General features: G+C 42.8%; 37 non-coding genes across 37 annotated transcripts; all 37 read right to left on the bottom strand.

Annotated features, from left to right (window-relative positions):
- Positions 1–4,012: 4,012 nt before the first annotated feature.
- TRNAT-UGU (transfer RNA threonine (anticodon UGU)) lies at positions 4,013–4,084 on the bottom strand. The gene has a single exon. It is a non-coding gene; the product is annotated as a tRNA-Thr (tRNA).
- Positions 4,085–5,050: 966 nt separating this feature from the next.
- On the bottom strand, positions 5,051–5,122 carry TRNAA-CGC (transfer RNA alanine (anticodon CGC)). The gene has a single exon. It is a non-coding gene; the product is annotated as a tRNA-Ala (tRNA).
- Positions 5,123–6,778: 1,656 nt separating this feature from the next.
- Positions 6,779–6,850, bottom strand: TRNAA-UGC (transfer RNA alanine (anticodon UGC)). Its single transcript has one exon. It is a non-coding gene; the product is annotated as a tRNA-Ala (tRNA).
- Positions 6,851–7,124: 274 nt separating this feature from the next.
- Positions 7,125–7,198, bottom strand: TRNAA-UGC (transfer RNA alanine (anticodon UGC)). Its single transcript has one exon. It is a non-coding gene; the product is annotated as a tRNA-Ala (tRNA).
- Positions 7,199–7,470: 272 nt separating this feature from the next.
- On the bottom strand, positions 7,471–7,542 carry TRNAA-CGC (transfer RNA alanine (anticodon CGC)). The gene has a single exon. It is a non-coding gene; the product is annotated as a tRNA-Ala (tRNA).
- A 275-nt stretch (positions 7,543–7,817) lies between these two features.
- Positions 7,818–7,889, bottom strand: TRNAA-UGC (transfer RNA alanine (anticodon UGC)). Its single transcript has one exon. It is a non-coding gene; the product is annotated as a tRNA-Ala (tRNA).
- A 274-nt stretch (positions 7,890–8,163) lies between these two features.
- On the bottom strand, positions 8,164–8,235 carry TRNAA-UGC (transfer RNA alanine (anticodon UGC)). Its single transcript has one exon. It is a non-coding gene; the product is annotated as a tRNA-Ala (tRNA).
- Positions 8,236–8,509: 274 nt separating this feature from the next.
- Positions 8,510–8,581, bottom strand: TRNAA-UGC (transfer RNA alanine (anticodon UGC)). The gene has a single exon. It is a non-coding gene; the product is annotated as a tRNA-Ala (tRNA).
- Positions 8,582–8,854: 273 nt separating this feature from the next.
- On the bottom strand, positions 8,855–8,926 carry TRNAT-UGU (transfer RNA threonine (anticodon UGU)). Its single transcript has one exon. It is a non-coding gene; the product is annotated as a tRNA-Thr (tRNA).
- A 619-nt stretch (positions 8,927–9,545) lies between these two features.
- Positions 9,546–9,617, bottom strand: TRNAT-UGU (transfer RNA threonine (anticodon UGU)). Its single transcript has one exon. It is a non-coding gene; the product is annotated as a tRNA-Thr (tRNA).
- Positions 9,618–10,237: 620 nt separating this feature from the next.
- TRNAA-UGC (transfer RNA alanine (anticodon UGC)) lies at positions 10,238–10,309 on the bottom strand. Its single transcript has one exon. It is a non-coding gene; the product is annotated as a tRNA-Ala (tRNA).
- Positions 10,310–10,927: 618 nt separating this feature from the next.
- Positions 10,928–10,999, bottom strand: TRNAV-CAC (transfer RNA valine (anticodon CAC)). Its single transcript has one exon. It is a non-coding gene; the product is annotated as a tRNA-Val (tRNA).
- A 274-nt stretch (positions 11,000–11,273) lies between these two features.
- TRNAA-UGC (transfer RNA alanine (anticodon UGC)) lies at positions 11,274–11,345 on the bottom strand. The gene has a single exon. It is a non-coding gene; the product is annotated as a tRNA-Ala (tRNA).
- Positions 11,346–11,619: 274 nt separating this feature from the next.
- Positions 11,620–11,691, bottom strand: TRNAA-CGC (transfer RNA alanine (anticodon CGC)). Its single transcript has one exon. It is a non-coding gene; the product is annotated as a tRNA-Ala (tRNA).
- Positions 11,692–11,966: 275 nt separating this feature from the next.
- On the bottom strand, positions 11,967–12,038 carry TRNAA-UGC (transfer RNA alanine (anticodon UGC)). Its single transcript has one exon. It is a non-coding gene; the product is annotated as a tRNA-Ala (tRNA).
- A 274-nt stretch (positions 12,039–12,312) lies between these two features.
- TRNAA-UGC (transfer RNA alanine (anticodon UGC)) lies at positions 12,313–12,384 on the bottom strand. The gene has a single exon. It is a non-coding gene; the product is annotated as a tRNA-Ala (tRNA).
- A 274-nt stretch (positions 12,385–12,658) lies between these two features.
- Positions 12,659–12,730, bottom strand: TRNAA-UGC (transfer RNA alanine (anticodon UGC)). Its single transcript has one exon. It is a non-coding gene; the product is annotated as a tRNA-Ala (tRNA).
- Positions 12,731–13,003: 273 nt separating this feature from the next.
- TRNAT-UGU (transfer RNA threonine (anticodon UGU)) lies at positions 13,004–13,075 on the bottom strand. The gene has a single exon. It is a non-coding gene; the product is annotated as a tRNA-Thr (tRNA).
- Positions 13,076–13,695: 620 nt separating this feature from the next.
- Positions 13,696–13,767, bottom strand: TRNAA-UGC (transfer RNA alanine (anticodon UGC)). The gene has a single exon. It is a non-coding gene; the product is annotated as a tRNA-Ala (tRNA).
- Positions 13,768–14,385: 618 nt separating this feature from the next.
- On the bottom strand, positions 14,386–14,457 carry TRNAA-CGC (transfer RNA alanine (anticodon CGC)). Its single transcript has one exon. It is a non-coding gene; the product is annotated as a tRNA-Ala (tRNA).
- A 274-nt stretch (positions 14,458–14,731) lies between these two features.
- Positions 14,732–14,803, bottom strand: TRNAA-UGC (transfer RNA alanine (anticodon UGC)). Its single transcript has one exon. It is a non-coding gene; the product is annotated as a tRNA-Ala (tRNA).
- A 274-nt stretch (positions 14,804–15,077) lies between these two features.
- Positions 15,078–15,149, bottom strand: TRNAA-CGC (transfer RNA alanine (anticodon CGC)). Its single transcript has one exon. It is a non-coding gene; the product is annotated as a tRNA-Ala (tRNA).
- A 276-nt stretch (positions 15,150–15,425) lies between these two features.
- Positions 15,426–15,497, bottom strand: TRNAA-UGC (transfer RNA alanine (anticodon UGC)). The gene has a single exon. It is a non-coding gene; the product is annotated as a tRNA-Ala (tRNA).
- Positions 15,498–15,771: 274 nt separating this feature from the next.
- On the bottom strand, positions 15,772–15,843 carry TRNAA-UGC (transfer RNA alanine (anticodon UGC)). Its single transcript has one exon. It is a non-coding gene; the product is annotated as a tRNA-Ala (tRNA).
- A 274-nt stretch (positions 15,844–16,117) lies between these two features.
- On the bottom strand, positions 16,118–16,189 carry TRNAA-UGC (transfer RNA alanine (anticodon UGC)). The gene has a single exon. It is a non-coding gene; the product is annotated as a tRNA-Ala (tRNA).
- A 274-nt stretch (positions 16,190–16,463) lies between these two features.
- Positions 16,464–16,535, bottom strand: TRNAA-CGC (transfer RNA alanine (anticodon CGC)). Its single transcript has one exon. It is a non-coding gene; the product is annotated as a tRNA-Ala (tRNA).
- A 274-nt stretch (positions 16,536–16,809) lies between these two features.
- Positions 16,810–16,881, bottom strand: TRNAA-UGC (transfer RNA alanine (anticodon UGC)). Its single transcript has one exon. It is a non-coding gene; the product is annotated as a tRNA-Ala (tRNA).
- A 274-nt stretch (positions 16,882–17,155) lies between these two features.
- On the bottom strand, positions 17,156–17,227 carry TRNAA-UGC (transfer RNA alanine (anticodon UGC)). Its single transcript has one exon. It is a non-coding gene; the product is annotated as a tRNA-Ala (tRNA).
- Positions 17,228–17,500: 273 nt separating this feature from the next.
- On the bottom strand, positions 17,501–17,572 carry TRNAA-UGC (transfer RNA alanine (anticodon UGC)). The gene has a single exon. It is a non-coding gene; the product is annotated as a tRNA-Ala (tRNA).
- Positions 17,573–17,846: 274 nt separating this feature from the next.
- TRNAA-UGC (transfer RNA alanine (anticodon UGC)) lies at positions 17,847–17,918 on the bottom strand. The gene has a single exon. It is a non-coding gene; the product is annotated as a tRNA-Ala (tRNA).
- A 274-nt stretch (positions 17,919–18,192) lies between these two features.
- On the bottom strand, positions 18,193–18,264 carry TRNAA-UGC (transfer RNA alanine (anticodon UGC)). The gene has a single exon. It is a non-coding gene; the product is annotated as a tRNA-Ala (tRNA).
- Positions 18,265–18,538: 274 nt separating this feature from the next.
- On the bottom strand, positions 18,539–18,610 carry TRNAA-UGC (transfer RNA alanine (anticodon UGC)). Its single transcript has one exon. It is a non-coding gene; the product is annotated as a tRNA-Ala (tRNA).
- Positions 18,611–19,575: 965 nt separating this feature from the next.
- On the bottom strand, positions 19,576–19,647 carry TRNAA-UGC (transfer RNA alanine (anticodon UGC)). The gene has a single exon. It is a non-coding gene; the product is annotated as a tRNA-Ala (tRNA).
- Positions 19,648–19,921: 274 nt separating this feature from the next.
- On the bottom strand, positions 19,922–19,993 carry TRNAA-UGC (transfer RNA alanine (anticodon UGC)). The gene has a single exon. It is a non-coding gene; the product is annotated as a tRNA-Ala (tRNA).
- A 1,312-nt stretch (positions 19,994–21,305) lies between these two features.
- TRNAA-UGC (transfer RNA alanine (anticodon UGC)) lies at positions 21,306–21,377 on the bottom strand. The gene has a single exon. It is a non-coding gene; the product is annotated as a tRNA-Ala (tRNA).
- A 275-nt stretch (positions 21,378–21,652) lies between these two features.
- On the bottom strand, positions 21,653–21,724 carry TRNAA-UGC (transfer RNA alanine (anticodon UGC)). Its single transcript has one exon. It is a non-coding gene; the product is annotated as a tRNA-Ala (tRNA).
- A 619-nt stretch (positions 21,725–22,343) lies between these two features.
- TRNAA-UGC (transfer RNA alanine (anticodon UGC)) lies at positions 22,344–22,415 on the bottom strand. Its single transcript has one exon. It is a non-coding gene; the product is annotated as a tRNA-Ala (tRNA).
- Between the last annotated feature and the right edge of the window lie 183 nt (positions 22,416–22,598).

Genomic DNA, 22,598 nt, shown 5'->3' with positions numbered 1-22,598 from the left:
ACTGAATCTATATGCATGCATGGGTACACTGAGGTATGTTGGAGGAGTTCTTGTCCAATTTTTCCCTGCAAAGTGGTTCGGTGTGCTACCCCACAAGCCAAACCACAGTCCTAAACTTTTGGAGGCATTAAAACGAGCTCCTGATACTACGCCAAACTTTTCAATAGTATATACCACATTTTCGACACTTGGTTTATCTGTGCAAAAGAATGCGACATCATCTGCATAAGCCAATACTTTAACCTCCCTGCCTAATATTCTAAAGCCACGAATGCAACTCGACTGTATTATGCTTAAGCACAGTGGGTCATGATAAAGTGCAAATAAAAGAGGTGACATCGGGCATCCCTGTTTTAAAGAAGAGCGAATAGAAACTGGCTTCGAGAGTTGACCATTAACTATCAGACGAGTTGAGCATTCATTATAGCATAATTTAACGCCTTTAAGAACAACTTTGCCAACATTAGCTTGTTCGAGAAGAGAAAAAAGGAAGGAATGACGAACACGATCAAAAGCTTTTGCAAGGTCTATCTGTAGCATTGCAAGATGTTTTTGAGAACCATGACAGTATTGAAGAACTGTTCGAGCGACATGTATATTGGTTTGTATGGATCGACCTCTGATCCCACATGTCTGATGAGACCCAATGAGGATCGACGTAGCAAATTGCAACCTATTTGCTAATACTTTTGCGAAAATTTTGTAGTCCACATTTGACAGCGATATTGGTCTGGAGCCCTCAACAAAGCGAAGTTTTTTCTTGTCAGTTGTTTTCGGTATTAACACAGTGTGACTTTTGCAAAAAGATTGTGGGAGTGTATCCATGTCGTAACTCATCTGAAAAATATTCAGCAATATAGGAACAAGCGTTTTCTTGAAAGCTTTGTAAAATTCGCCTGAGATGCCATCAGGCCCCGGTGTTTTCAATAAAGGCAAGTTGTCGATTGCTTGCTCGATTTCCTGTAGAGTAATGGGCCCATTAATGACTTCACAATCACTGTCCTTCAAGGGGTTCACAAGAGAAACAAAACTAGCCTTGAGATCAGCGTCAGGATCATCAGAGGGAGAGCTAAATAAGCTGTTATAGTACGTTTGGAACGCCAAAGTAATGTCTCCGTTGTCTTTTATGAGCACATCGTTAATGTACAAGTCTGGAATAACTTTAGAAATCGCATGGCGTTGCTCATCAAGTAAAGCTTGGCGCGTCGGTTGCTCAGAATTTAAAGTGCGCTGGTTCCGAGATCTAATACGTGCCCCTTGGTAGCAAGCAGCATCATATCTCTGTAGTTGGCAGTTAATATTCTCAATATCTTTGATGTACTTTCCCGGCATTTCGCATTCCATCTCATAAAGAATGCAAAGACTTTTAACAAGTATCTTTTCATCATTCTTTCAATAGAAAGACTTAACAGCCCCAATTTCTAAAGCTATAGAGCGAACTTCTTGTTTAAAAAGCTCCCAAGCAGCGAAGATATGAAAACCAATTGAAAAAGATTGCCTCAATGCCATCTGGACGCGTTTCATGAATTCCTGATCACAGAGGAGCTTCGCATTCAGTTTGCAAAGGGCCCACTGGGGACGGAATTGTTTGTGACGATTTTCGCCAATTTGCGCTATGACAATACAATGGTCTGAGAATGATACAGCTTCGGTGCTGCAGGAAATTTTACGAGATAGGAGTGATGAGGACACGTAAATCCGGTCAAGGCGAGCATGAGAGCTGCCTTGTACTCTTGTATATGCTGTTGCCTGATTCGAGACCCCGATGTCAATTTGTCCTGCATTATCTACAATACCGGATAAAAGCTCACCACTCCTGTCTCTCATTCCAGACGAATTATAACGATCAATAGCTTCACATACGCAGTTGAAATCTCCCATAAGTACCGTGCATCTGTCGACGTCAAATAAATTACGCACTTTTTCAAATAACTCAAGCCGTTTTGGAACATCATTAAACGCATATGGAATAATATTTCTCCATGGCACTCCTTGCAACAAAAAATCACAGCATATATACCTGCCCTCTTCATCAACACTAGTGCACAATGCTGAACAGGGTAGGCTTTTTTTCCAGAAACAACGAACAGCCCGCAAATAAACCTTTAGCATGTGAGGCACACACATTAAAGTGAGACATAAAAGGCCGCAGGGCCTTCTCGGTCTCTTCCTCGCTCTCGATCTTTGTCTCTTGGATGGCGACAAAGTCTAGACGCTTCCGATTGAGAAGTCTACGGAGTTGTGCTTGATTCTGCGAAGACCTAAGGCCGCGTACGTTCAAGGTGGCAAATATGAGTCGCTCAGACTGCGCCATGGTGACTACCTTTAGTTTCGCTTATAGTCCCACTTGATCAGTCCCAAGAGTTGGCGCTGAGGCTTCCCGTGAGCCCCCAGCAGGCCTCCTAGATCGGGATCGGCCACACTTCCCCTTTGGCATGGACACTCGGCGACGGCGTGACTCCCTAGTCACTGACGCTGGGTCACTCCCTTTGCTTGAATCCGAGCTGGACGATGCATGACGTTTCAGTATTGCTGTATGCGTAGATATCTGCATATCATCTTCCGACACTGCACCATGATGAAAAAGCTGCTGCTGAGCTGCAGCGCAAGCAGGTGATGAACGTTCTGCGGCATCCAGCCCAGAGTCTCCATCTTGTACTGGTAGTTCTTTGGCATCTTTATGGGTCAGCGCAACAGCACTCTCCATAGGAACTCCTACTTGTGCTAGGGGTGGTGCGGAGTCGTTTTGGGTATGCTGCTTGCATGATTCGCTTGGCTCTTTGCACGCAGAAGTTTCAACTGTGTCAACAGCGAGTGACTTTCTTTTCTCTTCTGGATTCCTTGTGGTAGAGCTTGCAGCATATGACATTGACGGAATGTCTCCCGTTGCATCCAAAACCTCGGTGGCATCCATAATATGCTCTTGTAGGTTATCATCTGGCTGTTTTGTGTGCTGTCGCAGCTTGTTGGCGTATGTCATAACACAATCTTAGCCGAATGACCGAAGCGTCGACAGTTGTCACGGCGAGGGGTCCTACAGTTTCGACGGATGTGTCCAACCTTAATGCACCGAAGGCAAAGTGATGGGCGGCCAGTTATCAGGACGAGGCTTTGCACTCCGCAGACAACAAGAATATGAGGAATATCCGCAATGCGAACTCCATCAGCAAGGGACAAAACAACATCCCTATTTAGTGTCCGCATTTGTTCCATGTCCGCTACTTTCCAGCTTTCTTGTGATATTGTCTTGACCTTCCCAAAAGCTTTCAGTGCCTCGCACACATAGGCGTCCTCAAAGCGCTCAGGAAGCCACATAAGCTTCAACTTCACTTCCGTATGCTCCGGGTCTATAACGAGACATCGATGACTTTTGACGAAAAATTCGCCTCTTGTAACCAACTTTGTTTTCATCAGCGTTGACTTGCATGTGACCATCCAAACATGGGACATTTGAAATTGACCTATGGAGCTTATTTCCTTTAGGTCAATGATGTCCCGAAGAGCATCTCTGAAATCTTGAACCCGGTAGGGGCGACCAGCTAAGTCCGCATGTAGAAAGACAGAGTCCACAACAAGCTTACCGGTGGGAAGGCGAGGAAGTACAACACGGTAGTCGTTGCCGCTGTCTGAAGCCTGAGCAGCACCTCGGCCCATGGCCGATAAATACTTCGAAGCGGAGAACATGAAAAACGCGTCCGTTCAGAACGTCGTCTTCGTGTTTCTCCTGAGCTACACCCCCGTTACATCTGGAGCACTCATTAACGAGTTTTTTGGTGCTCATCAGCTTGTTCAAACAATAAAATAATCAATTAGTTGAAATAAACAAAATCAACTCGTCATTGCTGCCTGATACAGTGTTTTCATCATTGAGGAAAGCCGCATATTTCTATAGTCAAAGAAAATGGCAGCGCTGTTCGATGAAATGCATTTCATGATAAGCGCACCGGTAACTCGTGGTGCCATAGTATTACAACACGCAATAAAAAAGATACCGCTTAAGTTGAGAGCGCTTTGGAGGCGCCGGGGATTGAACCCGGGACTTCTCACATACAAAGCGAGAGCTCTACTACTGAGCTACACCCCCGTTACATCTGGAGCACTCATTAACGAGTTTTTTGGTGCTCATCAGCTTGTTCAAACAATAAGATAATCAATTAGTTGAAATAAACAAAATCAACTCGTCATTGCTGCCCGATACAGTGTTTTCATCATTGAAGAAAGCCGCATATTTCTATAGTAAAAAAAAATTGCAGCGCTGTTCGATGAAATGCATTTCATGATATGCGCACCGGTAACTCGTGGTGCCGTAGTATTACAACAGGCAACAAAAAAAGATACCGCTGAAGTCGAGAGCGCTTTGGAGGCGCCGGGGATTGAACCCGGGACTTCTCACATGCAAAGCGAGCGCTCTACTACTGAGATAAACCCCCGTTACATCTGGAGCACTCATTAACGAGTTTTTTGGTGCTCATCAGCTTGTTAAAACAATAAAAAATCAATTAGTTGAAATAAACAAAATCGTCTCTTCATTGCTGCCTGATACAGTTTTTTTCATCATTGAGGAAAGCCGCTTATCTCTATAGTCAAAGAAAATGGCAGCGCTGTTCGATGAAATGTATTTCATGATATGCGCACCGGTAACTCTTGGTGCCGTAGTATTACAACAGGCAATAAAAAAAGATACCGCTAAAGTCGAGAGCGCTTTGCAGGTGCCGAGGGTTGAACCCGAGACTTCTCACATGCAAAGCGAGCGCTCTACCACTGAGCTACACCCCCGCTACATCTGGAGCGCTCATTAACGAGTTTCTTGGTGCTCATCAGCTTGTTCTAACAATAAAATATTTCAATAGTTGAAATAATTAAAATCATCTCGTCATTGCTGCCTGATACAGTTTTTCCATCATTGAGGAAAGCTGCATATTTCTATAGTCAAAGAAAATGGCAGCGCTGTTCGATGAAAGGTATTTCATGATATGCGCACCGGTAACTCGTGTTGCCGTAGTATTACAACAGGCAATAAAAAAACTTACCGCTAAAGTCGAGAGCACTTTGGAGGTGCCGGGGATTGAACCCGGGATTTCTCACATGCGAAGCGAGCGCTCTACCACTGAGCTACACCCCCGTTACATCTAGAGCACTCATTAACGAGCTTTTTGGTGCTCATCAGCTTGTTCTAACAATAAAATAATTCAAAAGTTGAAATAAAGAAAATCATCTCGTCATTGCTGCCTCATACAGTTTTTTGGTTATTGAGGAAAGCTGCATATTTCTATAGTCAAAGAAATATGCAGCGCTGTTCAATGAAATGTATTTCATGATATGCGCACCGGTAACTCGTGGTGCCGTAGTATTACAACAGGCAATAAAAAAGATACCGCTAAAGTCGAGAGCAATTTCGAGGTGCCGGGGTCTGAACACGGGACTACTCACATGCAAAGCGAGCGCTCTACCACTGAGCTACACCCCCGTTACATCTAGAGCACTCATTAACGAGTTTCTTGGTGCTCATCAGCTTGTTCTAACAATAAAATAATTCAATAGTTGAAATAAACAAAATCATCTCGTCATTGCTGCCTCATACAGTTTTTTACATCATTGAGAAAAGTCGCTTATCTCTATAGTCAAAGAAAATGGCAGCGCTGTTCGATGAAATGTATTTCTTGATATGCGTACCGGTGACTCGTGGTGCCGTAGTATTACAACAGGCAATAAAAAAAGATCCCGCTAATGTCGAGAGCGCTTTGGAGGTGCCGGGGATTGAACCCGAGATTTCTCACATGCAAAGCGAGCGCTCTATCACTGACCTACACCCCCGTTACATCTGGAGCACTCATTAACAAGTTTCTTCGTGCTCATTAGCTTGTTCTAACAATAAAATAATTCAATAATTGAAATAAACAAAATCATCTCGTCATTGCTGCCTGATACAGTTTTTTCATCATTGAGAAAAGCCGCTTATCTCTATAGTCAAAGAAAATGGCAGCGCTGTTCGATGAAATGTATTTCTTGATATGCGTACCGGTGACTCGTGGTGCCGTAGTATTACAACAGGCAATAAAAAAGATACCGCTAAAGTCGAGAGCGCTTCGGAGGTGCCGGGGATTCAACCCTGGACTTCTCTCATGCAAAGCGAGCGCTCTACCACTGAGCTACACCCCCTTTACATCTGGAGCACTCATTAACGAGTTTCTTGGTGCTCATCAGCTTGTTCTAACAATAAAATAATTCAATAGTTGAAATAAACAAAATCATCTCGTCATTGCTGCCTGATACAGTTTTTTCATCATTGAGAAAAGCCGCTTATCTCTATAGTCAAAGAAAATGGCAGCGCTGTTCGATGAAATGTATTTCTTGATATGCGTACCGGTGACTCGTGGTGCCGTAGTATTACAACAGGCAATAAAAAAGATACCGCTAAAGTCGAGAGCGCTTCGGAGGTGCCGGGGATTCAACCCTGGACTTCTCTCATGCAAAGCGAGCGCTCTACCACTGAGCTACACCCCCTTTACATCTGGAGCACTCATTAACGAGTTTCTTGGTGCTCATCAGCTTGTTAAAACAATAAAATAATCAATTAGTTGAAATAAACAAAATCTTCACGTCATTGCTGCCTGATACAGTTTTTTTCATCATTGAGGAAAGCCGCTTATCTCTATTGTCAAAGAAAATGGCAGCGCTGTTCGATGAAATGTATTTCTTGATATGCGTACCGGTGACTCGTGGTGCCGTAGTATTACAACAGGCAATAAAAAAGATACCGCTAAAGTCGAGAGCGCTTCGGAGGTGCCGGGGATTGAACCCGAGACTTCTCACATGCAAAGCGAGTGCTCTACCACTGAGCTACACCCCCGTTACATCTGGAGCACTCATTAACGAGTTTCTTGGTGCTGATCAGCTTGTTAAAACAATAAAAAATCAATTAGTTGAAATAAACAAAATCGTCTCTTCATTGCTGCCTGATACAGTTTTTTTCACCATTGAGGAAAGCCGCTTATCTCTATAGTCAAAGAAAATGGCAGCGCTGTTCGATGAAATGTATTTCATGATATGCGCACCGGTAACTCTTGGTGCCGTAGTATTACAACAGGCAATAAAAAAAGATACCGCTAAAGTCGAGAGCGCTTTGCAGGTGCCGGGGGTTGAACCCGAGACTTCTCACATGCAAAGCGAGCGCTCTACCACTGAGCTACACCCCCGCTACATCTGGAGCGCTCATTAACGAGTTTCTTGGTGCTCATCAGCTTGTTCTAACAATAAAATATTTCAATAGTTGAATTAATTAAAATCATCTCGTCATTGCTGCCTGATACAGTTTTTCCATCATTGAGGAAAGCTGCATATTTCTATAGTCAAAGAAAATGGCAGCGCTGTTTGATGAAAGGTATTTCATGATATGCGCACCGGTAACTCGTGTTGCCGTAGTATTACAACAGGCAATAAAAAAAGTTACCGCTAAAGTCGAGAGCACTTTGGAGGTGCCGGGGATTGAACCCGGGATTTCTCACATGCGAAGCGAGCGCTCTACCACTGAGCTACACCCCCGTTACATCTAGAGCACTCATTAACGAGTTTCTTGGTGCTCATCAGCTTGTTCTAACAATAAAATAATTCAATAGTTGAAATAAACAAAATCATCTCGTCATTGCTGCCTCATACAGTTTTTTACATCATTGAGAAAAGTCGCTTATCTCTATAGTCAAAGAAAATGGCAGCGCTGTTCAATAAAATGTATTTCATGATATGCGCACCGGTAACTCGTGGTGCCGTAGTATTACAACAGGCAATAAAAAAAGATCCCGCTAATGTCGAGAGCGCTTTGGAGGTGCCGGGGATTCAACCCGGGACTTCTCACATGCAAAGCGAGCGCTCTACCACTGAGCTACACCCCCTTTACATCTGGAGCACTCATTAACGAGTTTCTTGGTGCTCATCAGCTTGTTCTAACAATAAAATAATTCAATAGTTGAAATAAACAAAATCATCTCGTCATTGCTGCCTGATACAGTTTTTTCATCATTGAGAAAAGCCGCTTATCTCTATAGTCAAAGAAAATGGCAGCGCTGTTCGATGAAATGTATTTCTTGATATGCGTACCGGTGACTCGTGGTGCCGTAGTATTACAACAGGCAATAAAAAAAGATCCCGCTAATGTCGAGAGCGCTTTGGAGGTGCCGGGGATTCAACCCTGGACTTCTCTCATGCAAAGCGAGCGCTCTACCACTGAGCTACACCCCCTTTACATCTGGAGCTCTCATTAACGAGTTTCTTGGTGCTCATCAGCTTGTTAAAACAATAAAATAATCAATTAGTTGAAATAAACAAAATCTTCACGTCATTGCTGCCTGATACAGTTTTTTTCATCATTGAGGAAAGCCGCTTATCTCTATAGTCAAAGAAAATGGCAGCGCTGTTCGATGAAATGTATTTCATGATATGCGCACCGGTAACTCGTGGTGCCGTAGTATTACAACAGGCAATAAAAAAGATACCGCTAAAGTCGAGAGCGCTTCGGAGGTGCCGGGGATTGAACCCGAGACTTCTCACATGCAAAGCGAGTGCTCTACCACTAAGCTACACCCCCGTTACATCTGGAGCACTCATTAACGAGTTTCTTGGTGCTCATCAGTTTCTCATAACAATAAAATAATTCAATAGTTGAAATAAACAAAATCATCTCGTCATTGCTGCCTGATACAGTGTTTTCATCATTGAGGAAAGCCGCAGATTTCTATAGTCAAAGAAAATGGCAGCGCTGTTCGATGAAATGCATTTCATGATAAGCGCACCGGTAACTCGTGGTGCCGTAGTATTACAACAGGCAATAAAAAAGATACCGCTTAAGTCGAGAGCGCTTTGGAGGCGCCGGAGATTGAACCCGGGACTTCTCACATACAAAGCGAGCGCTCTACTACTGAGCTACACCCCCGTTACATCTGGAGCACTCATTAACGAGTTTTTTGGTGCTCATCAGCTTGTTCAAACAATAAGATAATCAATTAGTTGAAATAAACAAAATCAACTCGTCATTGCTGCCTGATAGAGTGTTTTCATCATTGAAGAAAGCCGCATATTTCTATAGTCAAAGAAAATTGCAGCGGTGTTCGATGAAAAGCATTTCATGATATGCGCACCGGTAACTCGTGGTGCCGTAGTATTACAACAGGCAATAAAAAAAGATACCGCTGAAGTCGAGAGCGCTTTGGAGGCGCCGGGGATTGAACCCGGGACATCTCACATGCAAAGCGAGCGCTCTACTACTGAGATAAACCCCCGTTACATCTGGAGCACTCATTAACGAGTTTTTTGGTGCTCATCAGCTTGTTCTAACAAGAAAATAATTCAAAAGTTGAAATAAACAAAATCAACTCGTCATTGCTGCCTGATACAGTGTTTTCATCATTGAGGAAAGCCGCGGATTTCTAGAGTCAAAGAAAATGGCAGCGCTGTTCGATGAAATGCATTTCATGATAAGCGCACCGGTAACTCGTGGTGCCGTAGTATTACAACAGGCAATAAAAAAGATACCGCTTAAGTCGAGAGCGCTTTGGAGGCGCCGGGGATTGAACCCGGGACTTCTCACATACAAAGCGAGCGCTCTACTACTGAGCTACACCCCCGTTACATCTGGAGCACTCATTAACGAGTTTTTTGGTGCTCATCAGCTTGTTCAAACAATAAGATAATCAATTAGTTGAAATAAACAAAATCAACTCGTCATTGCTGCCTGATAGAGTGTTTTCATCATTGAAGAAAGCCGCATATTTCTATAGTCAAAGAAAATTGCAGCGGTGTTCGATGAAAAGCATTTCATGATATGCGCACCGGTAACTCGTGGTGCCGTAGTATTACAACAGGCAATAAAAAAAGATACCGCTGAAGTCGAGAGCGCTTTGGAGGCGCCGGGGATTGAACCCGGGACATCTCACATGCAAAGCGAGCGCTCTACTACTGAGATAAACCCCCGTTACATCTGGAGCACTCATTAACGAGTTTTTTGGTGCTCATCAGCTTGTTCTAACAAGAAAATAATTCAAAAGTTGAAATAAACAAAATCATCTCGTCATTGCTGCCTCATACAGTTTTTTGGTCATTGAGGAAAGCTGCATATTTCTATAGTCAAAGAAATATGCAGCGCTGTTCAATGAAATTTATTTCATGATATGCGCACCGGTAACTCGTGGTGCCGTAGTATTACAACAGGCAATAAAAAAAGATACCGCTAAAGTTGAGAGCGCTTCGGAGGTGCCGGGGATTGAACCCGAGACTTCTCACATGCAAAGCGAGCGCTCTACCACTGAGCTACACCCCCGTTACATCTGGAGCACTCATTAACGAGTTTCTTGGTGCTCATCAGCTTCTCATAACAATAAAATAATTCAATAGTTGAAATAAACAAAATCATCTCGTCATTGCTGCCTGATACAGTTTTTTTATCATTGAGAAAAGCCGCTTATCTCTATTGTCAAAGAAAATGGCAGCGCTGTTCGATGAAATGCATTTCATGATATGCGCACCGGTAACTCGTGGTGCCGTAGTACTACAACAGGCAATAAAAAAAGATACCGCTAAATTCGAGAGCGCTTTGGAGGTGCCGGAATTGAACCCAGGACTTCTCACATGCAAAGCGAGCGCTCTACTATTGAGCTACACCCCCGTTACATCTGGAGCACTCATTAACGAGTTTTTTGGTGCTCATCAGCTTGTTCAAACAATAAAATAATCAATTAGTTGAAATAAACAAAATCAACTCGTCATTGCTGCCTGATAAAGTGTTTTCATCATTGAGGAAAGCCGCATATTTCTATAGTCAAAGAAAATGGCAGCGCTGTTCGATGAAATGCATTTCATGATATGCGCACCGGTAACTCGTGGTGCCGTAGTATTACAACAGGCAATAGAAAAGATACCGCTAAAGTCGAGAGCGTTTTGGAGGTGCCGGGGATTGAACCCGGGACTTCTCACATGTGAAGCGAGCGCTCTTCCACTAAGCTACACCCCCGTTACATCTGGAGCACTCATTAACGAGTTTCTTGGTGCTCATTAGCTTGTTCTAACAATAAAATAATTCAATAGTTGAAATAAACAAAATCATCTCGTCATTGCTGCTTGATACAGTTTTTTTCATCATTGAGAAAAGTCGCTTATCTCAATAGTCAAAGAAAATGGCAGCGCTGTTCAATAAAATGTATTTCATGATATGCGCACTGTTAACTCGTGGCGCCGTAGTATTACAACAGGCAATAAAAAAGATACCGCTAAAGTCGGGAGCCATTTGGAGGTGCCGGGGATTGAACCCGGGAATTCTCACATGCAAAGCGAGCGCTCTACCACTGAGCTACACCCCCGCTACATCTGGAGCGCTCATTAACGAGTTTCTTGGTGCTCATCAGCTTGTTCTAACAATAAAATATTTCAATAGTTGAATTAATTAAAATCATCTCGTCATTGCTGCCTGATACAGTTTTTCCATCATTGAGGAAAGCTGCATATTTCTATAGTCAAAGAAAATGGCAGCGCTGTTTGATGAAAGGTATTTCATGATATGCGCACCGGTAACTCGTGTTGCCGTAGTATTACAACAGGCAATAAAAAAAGTTACCGCTAAAGTCGAGAGCACTTTGGAGGTGCCGGGGATTGAACCCGGGATTTCTCACATGCGAAGCGAGCGCTCTACCACTGAGCTACACCCCCGTTACATCTAGAGCACTCATTAACGAGTTTCTTGGTGCTCATCAGCTTGTTCTAACAATAAAATAATTCAATAGTTGAAATAAACAAAATCATCTCGTCATTGCTGCCTCATACAGTTTTTTACATCATTGAGAAAAGTCGCTTATCTCTATAGTCAAAGAAAATGGCAGCGCTGTTCAATAAAATGTATTTCATGATATGCGCACCGGTAACTCGTGGTGCCGTAGTATTACAACAGGCAATAAAAAAAGATCCCGCTAATGTCGAGAGCGCTTTGGAGGTGCCGGGGATTCAACCCGGGACTTCTCACATGCAAAGCGAGCGCTCTACCACTGAGCTACACCCCCTTTACATCTGGAGCACTCATTAACGAGTTTCTTGGTGCTCATCAGCTTGTTCTAACAATAAAATAATTCAATAGTTGAAATAAACAAAATCATCTCGTCATTGCTGCCTGATACAGTTTTTTCATCATTGAGAAAAGCCGCTTATCTCTATAGTCAAAGAAAATGGCAGCGCTGTTCGATGAAATGTATTTCTTGATATGCGTACCGGTGACTCGTGGTGCCGTAGTATTACAACAGGCAATAAAAAAAGATCCCGCTAATGTCGAGAGCGCTTTGGAGGTGCCGGGGATTCAACCCTGGACTTCTCTCATGCAAAGCGAGCGCTCTACCACTGAGCTACACCCCCTTTACATCTGGAGCACTCATTAACGAGTTTCTTGGTGCTCATCAGCTTGTTAAAACAATAAAATAATCAATTAGTTGAAATAAACAAAATCTTCACGTCATTGCTGCCTGATACAGTTTTTTTCATCATTGAGGAAAGCCGCTTATCTCTATAGTCAAAGAAAATGGCAGCGCTGTTCGATGAAATGTATTTCATGATATGCGCACCGGTAACTCGTGGTGCCGTAGTATTACAACAGGCAATAAAAAAGATACCGCTAAAGTCGAGAGCGCTTCGGAGGTGCCGGGGATTGAACCCGAGACTTCTCACATGCAAAGCGAGTGCTCTACCACTAAGCTACACCCCCGTTACATCTGGAGCACTCATTAACGAGTTTCTTGGTGCTCATCAGTTTCTCATAACAATAAAATAATTCAATAGTTGAAATAAACAAAATCATCTCGTCATTGCTGCCTGATACAGTGTTTTCATCATTGAGGAAAGCCGCAGATTTCTATAGTCAAAGAAAATGGCAGCGCTGTTCGATGAAATGCATTTCATGATAAGCGCACCGGTAACTCGTGGTGCCGTAGTATTACAACAGGCAATAAAAAAGATACCGCTTAAGTCGAGAGCGCTTTGGAGGCGCCGGGGATTGAACCCGGGACTTCTCACATACAAAGCGAGCGCTCTACTACTGAGCTACACCCCCGTTACATCTGGAGCACTCATTAACGAGTTTTTTGGTGCTCATCAGCTTGTTCAAACAATAAGATAATCAATTAGTTGAAATAAACAAAATCAACTCGTCATTGCTGCCTGATAGAGTGTTTTCATCATTGAAGAAAGCCGCATATTTCTATAGTCAAAGAAAATTGCAGCGGTGTTCGATGAAAAGCATTTCATGATATGCGCACCGGTAACTCGTGGTGCCGTAGTATTACAACAGGCAATAAAAAAAGATACCGCTGAAGTCGAGAGCGCTTTGGAGGCGCCGGGGATTGAACCCGGGACATCTCACATGCAAAGCGAGCGCTCTACTACTGAGATAAACCCCCGTTACATCTGGAGCACTCATTAACGAGTTTTTTGGTGCTCATCAGCTTGTTCTAACAAGAAAATAATTCAAAAGTTGAAATAAACAAAATCATCTCGTCATTGCTGCCTCATACAGTTTTTTGGTCATTGAGGAAAGCTGCATATTTCTATAGTCAAAGAAATATGCAGCGCTGTTCAATGAAATTTATTTCATGATATGCGCACCGGTAACTCGTGGTGCCGTAGTATTACAACAGGCAATAAAAAAAGATACCGCTAAAGTTGAGAGCGCTTCGGAGGTGCCGGGGATTGAACCCGAGACTTCTCACATGCAAAGCGAGCGCTCTACCACTGAGCTACACCCCCGTTACATCTGGAGCACTCATTAACGAGTTTCTTGGTGCTCATCAGCTTCTCATAACAATAAAATAATTCAATAGTTGAAATAAACAAAATCATCTCGTCATTGCTGCCTGATACAGTTTTTTTATCATTGAGAAAAGCCGCTTATCTCTATTGTCAAAGAAAATGGCAGCGCTGTTCGATGAAATGCATTTCATGATATGCGCACCGGTAACTCGTGGTGCCGTAGTACTACAACAGGCAATAAAAAAAGATACCGCTAAATTCGAGAGCGCTTTGGAGGTGCCGGAATTGAACCCAGGACTTCTCACATGCAAAGCGAGCGCTCTACTATTGAGCTACACCCCCGTTAAATCTGGAGCACTCATTAACGAGTTTTTTGGTGCTCATCAGCTTGTTCAAACAATAAAATAATCAATTAGTTGAAATAAACAAAATCAACTCGTCATTGCTGCCTGATAAAGTGTTTTCATCATTGAGGAAAGCCGCATATTTCTATAGTCAAAGAAAATGGCAGCGCTGTTCGATGAAATGCATTTCATGATATGCGCACCGGTAACTCGTGGTGCCGTAGTATTACAACAGGCAATAAAAAAGATACCGCTAAAGTCGAGAGCGTTTTGGAGGTGCCGGGGATTGAACCCGGGACTTCTCACATGCGAAGCGAGCGCTCTTCCACTAAGCTACACCCCCGTTACATCTGGAGCACTCATTAACGAGTTTCTTGGTGCTCATTAGCTTGTTCTAACAATAAAATAATTCAATAGTTGAAATAAACAAAATCATCTCGTCATTGCTGCTTGATACAGTTTTTTTCATCATTGAGAAAAGTCGCTTATCTCAATAGTCAAAGAAAATGGCAGCGCTGTTCAATAAAATGTATTTCATGATATGCGCACTGTTAACTCGTGGCGCCGTAGTATTACAACAGGCAATAAAAAAGATACCGCTAAAGTCGGGAGCCATTTGGAGGTGCCGGGGATTGAACCCGGGAATTCTCACATGCAAAGCGAGCGCTCTACCACTGAGCTACACCCCCGTTACATCTGGGGCACTCATTAACGAGTTTCTTGGTGCTCATCAGCTTGTTCTAACAATAAAATAATTCAAAAGTTGAAATAAACAAAATCATCTCGTCATTGCTGCCTCATACAGTTTTTTGGTCATTGAGGAAAGCTGCATATTTCTATAGTCAAAGAAATATGCAGCGCTGTTCAATGAAATGTATTTCATGATATGCGCACCGGTAACTCGTGGCGCCGTAGTATTACAACAGGCAATAAAAAAAGATACCGCTAAAGTCGAGAGCGCTTTGGAGGTGCCGGGGATTGAACCCGGGATTTCTCACATGCGAAGCGAGCGCTCTACCAGTGAGCTACACCCCCGCTACATCTGGAGCACTCATTAACAAGTTTCTTGGTGCTCATCAGCTTGTTAAAACAATAAAATAATCAATTAGTTGAAATAAACAAAATCGTCTCGTCATTGCTGCCTGATACAGTTTTTTTTCATCATTGAGGAAAGCCGCTTATCTCTATAGTCAAAGAAAAGGGCAGCGCTGTTCGATGAAATGTATTTCATGATATGCGCACCGGTAACTCGTGGTGCCGTAGTATTACAACAGGCAATAAAAAAAGATACCGCTAAAGTCGAGAGTGCTTCGGAGGTGCCGGGGATTGAACCCGAGACTTCTCACATGCAAAGCGAGCGCTCTACCACTGAGCTACACCCCCGTTACATCTGGAGAACTCATTAACGAGTTTCTTGGTGCTCATCAGCTTCTCATAACAATAAATTAATTCAATAGTTGAAATAAACAAAATCATCTCGTCATTGCTGCCTGATACAGTTTTTTCATCATTGAGAAAAGCCGCTTATCTCTATAGTCAAAGAAAATGGCAGCGCTGTTCGATGAAATGCATTTCATGATATGCGCACCGGTAACTCGTGGTGCCGTAGTACTACAACAGGCAATAAAAAAAGATACCGCTAAAGTCGAGAGCGCTTTGGAGGTGCCGGGGATTGAACCCAGGACTTCTCACATGCAAAGCGAGCGCTCTACTACTGAGCTACACCCCCGTTACATCTGGAGCACTCATTAACGAGTTTTTCGGTGCTCATCAGCTTGTTCAAACAATAAAATAATCAATTAGTTGAAATAAACAAAATCAACTCGTCATTGCTGCCTGATACAGTGTTTTCATCATTGAGGAAAGCCGCATATTTCTATAGTCAAAGAAAATGGCAGCGCTGTTCGATGAAATGCATTTCATGATATGCGCACCGGTAACTCGTGGTGCCGTAGTATTACAACAGGCAATAAAAAAAGATACCGCTAAAGTCGGGAGCCATTTGGAGGTGCCGGGGATTGAACCCGGGAATTCTCACATGCAAAGCGAGCGCTCTACCACTGAGCTACACCCCCGTTACATCTGGGGCACTCATTAACGTGTTTCTTGGTGCTCATCAGCTTGTTCTAACAATAGAATAATTGAATAGTTGAAATAAACAAAATCATCTCGTCATTCCTGCCTGATACAGTTTTTTACATCATTGAGAAAAGTCGCTTATCTCTATAGTCAAAGAAAATGGCAGCGCTCTTCGATGAAATGTATTTCATGATATGCGCACCGGTAACTCGTGGTGCCGTAGTATTACAACAGGCAATAAAAAAGATACCGCTAAAGTCGAGAGCGCTTTGGAGGTGCCGGGGATTGAACCCGGGACATCTCACATGCGAAGCGAGCGCTCTTCCACGGAGCTACACCCCCGTTACATCTGGAGCACTCATTAACGAGTTTCTTGGTGCTCATTAGCTTGTTCTAACAATAAAATAATTCAATAGTTGAAATAAACAAAATCATCTCGTCATTGCTGCTTGATACAGTTTTTTTCATCATTGAGAAAAGTCGCTTATCTCAATAGTCAAAGAAAATGGCAGCGCTGTTCAATAAAATGTATTTCATGATATGCGCACTGGTAACTCGTGGTGCCGTAGTATTACAACAGGCAATAAAAAAGATACCACTAAAGTCGGGAGCCATTTGGAGGTGCCGGGGATTGAACCCGGGAATTCTCACATGCAAAGCGAGCGCTCTACCACTGAGCTACACCCCCGTTACATCTGGGGCACTCATTAACGAGTTTCTTGGCGCTCATCAGCTTGTTCTAACAATAAAATAATTCAATTGTTAAAATAAACAAAATCATCACGTCATTGCTGCCTGATACAGTTTTTTACATCATTGAGAAAAGTCGCTTATCTCTATAGTCAAAGAAAATGGCAGCGCTCTTCGATGAAATGTATTTCATGATATGCGCACCGGTAACTCGTGGTGCCGTAGTATTACAACAGGCAATAAAAAAGATACCGCTAAAGTTGAGAGCGCTTTGGAGGTGCCGGGGATTGAACCCGGGACTTTTCACATGCAAAGCGAGCGCTCTACCACTGAGCTACACCCCCGTTACATCTGGAGCACTCATTAACGAGTTTCTTGGTGCTCATCAGCTTGTTCTAACAATAAAATAATTCAATAGTTGAAATAAAAAAAATCATCTCGTCATTGCTGCCTGATACACTTTTTTCATCATTAAAGAAAGCTGCATATTTCTATAGTCAAAGAAAATGGCAGCGCTGTTCGATGAAATGCATTTCATGATATGCGCACCGGTAACTCGTGATGCCGTAGTATTACAACAGGCAATAAAAAAGATACCGCTAAAGTCGAGAGCGCTTTGGAGGTGCCGGGGATTGAACCCGGGACTTCTCATATGCAAAGCGAGCGCTCTTCTACTGAGCTACACCCCCGTTACATCTGGAGCACTCTTTAACGAGTTTCTTGGTGCTCATTAGCTTGTTCTAACAATAAAATAATTCAATAGTTGAAATAAACAAAATCATCTCGTCATTGCTGCTTGATACAGTTTTTTTCATCATTGAGAAAAGTCGCTTATCTCAATAGTCAAAGAAAATGGCAGCGCTGTTCAATAAAATGTATTTCATGATATGCGCACTGGTAACTCGTGGTGCCGTAGTATTACATCAGGCAATAAAAAAGATACCGCTAAAGTCGAGAGTGCTTTGGTGGAGCCGGGGATTGCACCCGGGACTACTCACATGCAAAGCGAGCGCTCTACCACTGAGCTACACCCCCGTTACATCTGGAGCACTCATTAACGAGTTTCTTGGTGCTCATCAGCTTGTTCTAACAATAAAATGATTCAATAGCTGAAATCAACAAAATCATCCCGTCATTTCTGGCTGATACAGTTTTTTCATCATTAGGAAAAGCCGCTTATTGCTATAGTCAAAGAAAATAGCAGCGCTGTTCGATGAAATGTATTTCATGATATGCGCACCGGTAACTCGTGGTGCCGTAGTATTACAACAGGCAATGAAAAAAGATACCGCTAAAGTCGAGAGTGCTTTGGAGGTGCCGGGGATTGAACCCGCGAATTCTCACATGCAAAGCGAAAACTCTACCACTGAGCTACACCCCCTTTACATCTGGAGCACTCATTAACGAGTTTCTTGGTGCTCATCAGCTTGTTCTAACAATAAAATAATTCAATAGTTGAAATAAACAAAATAGTCTCGTCATTGCTGCCTGATACAGTTTTTTCATCATTGAGAAAAGCCGCTTATCTCTATAGTCAAAGAAAATGGCAGCGCTGTTCGATGAAATGTATTTAATGATATGCGTACCGGTGACTCGTGGTGCCGTAGTATTACAACAGGCAATAAAAAAAGATCCCGCTAATGTCGAGAGCGCTTCGGAGGTGCCGGGGATTCAACCCGGGACTTCTCACATGCAAAGCGAGCGCTCTACCACTGAGCTACACCCCCTTTAAATCTGGAGCACTCATTAACGAGTTTCTTGGTGCTCATCAGCTTGTTAAAACAATAAAATAATCAATTAGTTGAAGTAAACAAAATCGTCTCGTCATTGCTGCCTGATACAGTTTTTTCATCATTGAGAAAAGCTGCATATCTCTATAGTCAAAGAAAATGGCAGCGCTGTTCGATGAAATGTATTTCATGATATGCGCACCGGTAACTCGTGTTGCCGTAGTATTACAACAGTCAATAAAAAAAGTTACCGCTAAAGTCGAGAGCGCTTTGGAGGTGCCGGGGATTGTACCCGGAATTTCTCACATGCGAAGCGAGCGCTCTACCACTGAGCTACACCCCTGTTACATCTGGAGCACTCATTAACGAGTTTCTTGGTGCTCATCAGCTTGTTCTAACAATAAAATAATCGATTAGTTGAAATAAACAAAATCGTCTCGTCATTGCTGCCTGATACAGTTTTTTTCATCATTGAGGAAAGCCGCTTATCTCTATAGTCAAAGAAAATGGCAGCGCTGTTCGATGAAATGTATTTCATGATATGCACACCGGTAACTCGTGGTGCTGTAGTATTACAACAGGCAATAAAAAAGATACCGCTAAAGTCGAGAGCGCTTCCGAGGTTTTGGGGTCTGAACCCGGGATTTATCACATGCGAAGCAAGCGCTCTACCACTGAGCTACACCCCTGTTACATCTGGAGCACTCATTAACGAGTTTCTTGGTGCTCATCAGCTTGTTCTAACAATAAAATAATTCAATAGTTGAAATAAACAAAATCAACTCGTCATTGCTGCCTGATACACTTTTTTCATCATTAAAGAAAGCTGCATATTTCTATAGTCAAAGAAAATGGCAGCGCTGTTCGATGAAATGCATTTCATGATATGCGCACCGGTAACTCGTGATGCCGTAGTATTACAACAGGCAATAAAAAAGATACCGCTAAAGTCGAGAGCGCTTTGGAGGTGCCGGGGATTGAACCCGGGACTTCTCATATGCAAAGCGAGCGCTCTTCTACTGAGCTACACCCCCGTTACATCTGGAGCACTCTTTAACGAGTTTCTTGGTGCTCATTAGCTTGTTCTAACAATAAAATAATTCAATAGTTGAAATAAACAAAATCATCTCGTCATTGCTGCTTGATACAGTTTTTTTCATCATTGAGAAAAGTCGCTTATCTCAATAGTCAAAGAAAATGGCAGCGCTGTTCAATAAAATGTATTTCATGATATGCGCACTGGTAACTCGTGGTGCCGTAGTATTACATCAGGCAATAAAAAAGATACCGCTAAAGTCGAGAGCGCTTTGGAGGTGCCGGGGATTGAACCCGGGACTTCTCACATGCAAAGCGAGCGCTCTACCACTGAGCTACACCCCCTTTAAATCTGGAGCACTCATTAACGAGTTTCTTGGTGCTCATCAGCTTGTTAAAACAATAAAATAATCAATTAGTTGAAGTAAACAAAATCGTCTCGTCATTGCTGCCTGATACAGTTTTTTCATCATTGAGAAAAGCTGCATATCTCTATAGTCAAAGAAAATGGCAGCGCTGTTCGATGAAATGTATTTCATGATATGCGCACCGGTAACTCGTGTTGCCGTAGTATTACAACAGTCAATAAAAAAGTTACCGCTAAAGTCGAGAGCGCTTTGGAGCTGCCGGGGATTGTACCCGGAATTTCTCACATGCGAAGCGAGCGCTCTACCACTGAGCTACACCCCTGTTACATCTGGAGCACTCATTAACGAGTTTCTTGGTGCTCATCAGCTTGTTCTAACAATAAAATAATCGATTAGTTGAAATAAACAAAATCGTCTCGTCATTGCTGCCTGATACAGTTTTTTTCATCATTGAGGAAAGCCGCTTATCTCTATAGTCAAAGAAAATGGCAGCGCTGTTCGATGAAATGTATTTCATGATATGCACACCGGTAACTCGTGGTGCCGTAGTATTACAACAGGCAATAAAAAAGATACCGCTAAAGTCGAGAGCGCTTCCGAGGTTTTGGGGTCTGAACCCGGGATTTATCACATGCGAAGCAAGCGCTCTACCACTGAGCTACACCCCTGTTACATCTGGAGCACTCATTAACGAGTTTCTTGGTGCTCATCAGCTTGTTCTAACAATAAAATAATTCAATAGTTGAAATAAACAAAATCAACTCGTCATTGCTGCCTGATACAGTTTTTTTCATCATTGAGGAAAGCCGCTTATCTCTATAGTCAAAGAAAATGGCAGCGCTGTTCGATGAAATGTATTTCATGATATGCACACCGGTAACTCGTGGTGCCGTAGTATTACAACAGGCAATAAAAAAGATACCGCTAAAGTCGAGAGCGCTTTCGAGGTTTTGGGGTCTGAACCCGGGACAACTCACATGCGAAGCGAGCGCTCTACCACTGAGCTACACCCCTGTTACATCTGGAGCACTCATTAACGAGTTTCTTGGTGCTCATCAGCTTGTTCTAACAATAAAATAATCGATTAGTTGAAATAAACAAAATCGTCTCGTCATTGCTGCCTGATACAGTTTTTTTCATCATTGAGGAAAGCCGCTTATCTCTATAGTCAAAGAAAATGGCAGCGCTGTTCGATGAAATGTATTTAATGATATGCGTACCGGTGACTCGTGGTGCCGTAGTATTACAACAGGCATTAAAAAAAGATCCCGCTAATGTCGAGAGCGGTTCGGAGGTGCCGGGGATTCAACCCGGGACTTCTCACATGCAAAGCGAGCGCTCTACCACTGAGCTACACCCCCGTTACATCTGGAGCACTCATTAACGAGTTTCTTGGTGCTCATCAGCTTGTCCTAACAATAAAATGATTCAATAGCTGAAATCAACAAAATCATCCCGTCATTTCTGGCTGATACAGTTTTTTTCATCATTAGGAAAAGCCGCTTATTGCTATAGTCAAAGAAAATAGCAGCGCTGTTCGATGAAATGTATTTCATGATATGCGCACCGGTAACTCGTGGTGCCGTAGTATTACAACAGGCAATGAAAAAAGATACCGCTAAAGTCGAGAGTGCTTTGGAGGTGCCGGGGATTGAACCCGGGAATTCTCACATGCAAAGCGAGCGCTCTACCACTGAGCTACACCCCCGTTACATTTGGAGCACTTATTAACGAGTTTCTTGGTGCTCATCAGCTTGTTCAAACAATAAGATAATCAATTAGTTGCAATAAACAAAATCATCTCGTCATTCTGCCTGATACAGTTTTTTCATCATTGAGGAAAGCTGCATATTTCTATAGTCAAAGAAAATGGCAGCGCTGTTCGATGAAATGTATTTAATGATATGCGCACCGGTAACTCGTGGTGCCGTAGTATTACAACAGGCAATAAAAAAAGATACCGCTAAAGTCGAGAGCGCTTTCGAGGTGCCGGGGTCTGAATCCGGGACTACTCACATGCAAAGCGAGAACTCTACCACTGAGCTACACCCCCTTTACATCTGGAGCACTCATTAACGTGTTTCTTGGTGCTCATCAGCTTGTTCTAACAATAAAATAATTCAATAGTTGAAATAAACAAAATAGTCTCGTCATTGCTGCCTGATACAGTTTTTTCATCATTGAGAAAAGCCGCTTATCTCTATAGTCAAAGAAAATGGCAGCGCTGTTCGATGAAATGTATTTAATGATATGCGTACCGGTGACTTGTGGTGCCGTAGTATTACAACAGGCAATAAAAAAAGATCCCGCTAATGTCGAGAGCGCTTCGGAGGTGCCGGGGATTCAACCCGGGACTTCTCACATGCAAAGCGAGCGCTCTACCACTGAGCTACACCCCCTTTAAATCTGGAGCACTCATTAACGAGTTTCTTGGTGCTCATCAGCTTGTTAAAACAATAAAATAATCTATTAGTTGAAGTAAACAAAATCGTCTCGTCATTGCTGCCTGATACAGTTTTTTCATCATTGAGAAAAGCTGCATATCTCTATAGTCAAAGAAAATGGCAGCGCTGTTCGATGAA

Source organism: Rhipicephalus microplus, chromosome 3 (assembly GCF_043290135.1).
Source record: "Rhipicephalus microplus isolate Deutch F79 chromosome 3, USDA_Rmic, whole genome shotgun sequence".
Lineage (NCBI taxonomy): Eukaryota > Metazoa > Arthropoda > Arachnida > Ixodida > Ixodidae > Rhipicephalus > Rhipicephalus microplus.
Note: the sequence above shows the minus strand (reverse complement) of the source record. Positions and strands in the feature narration are given on the sequence as shown.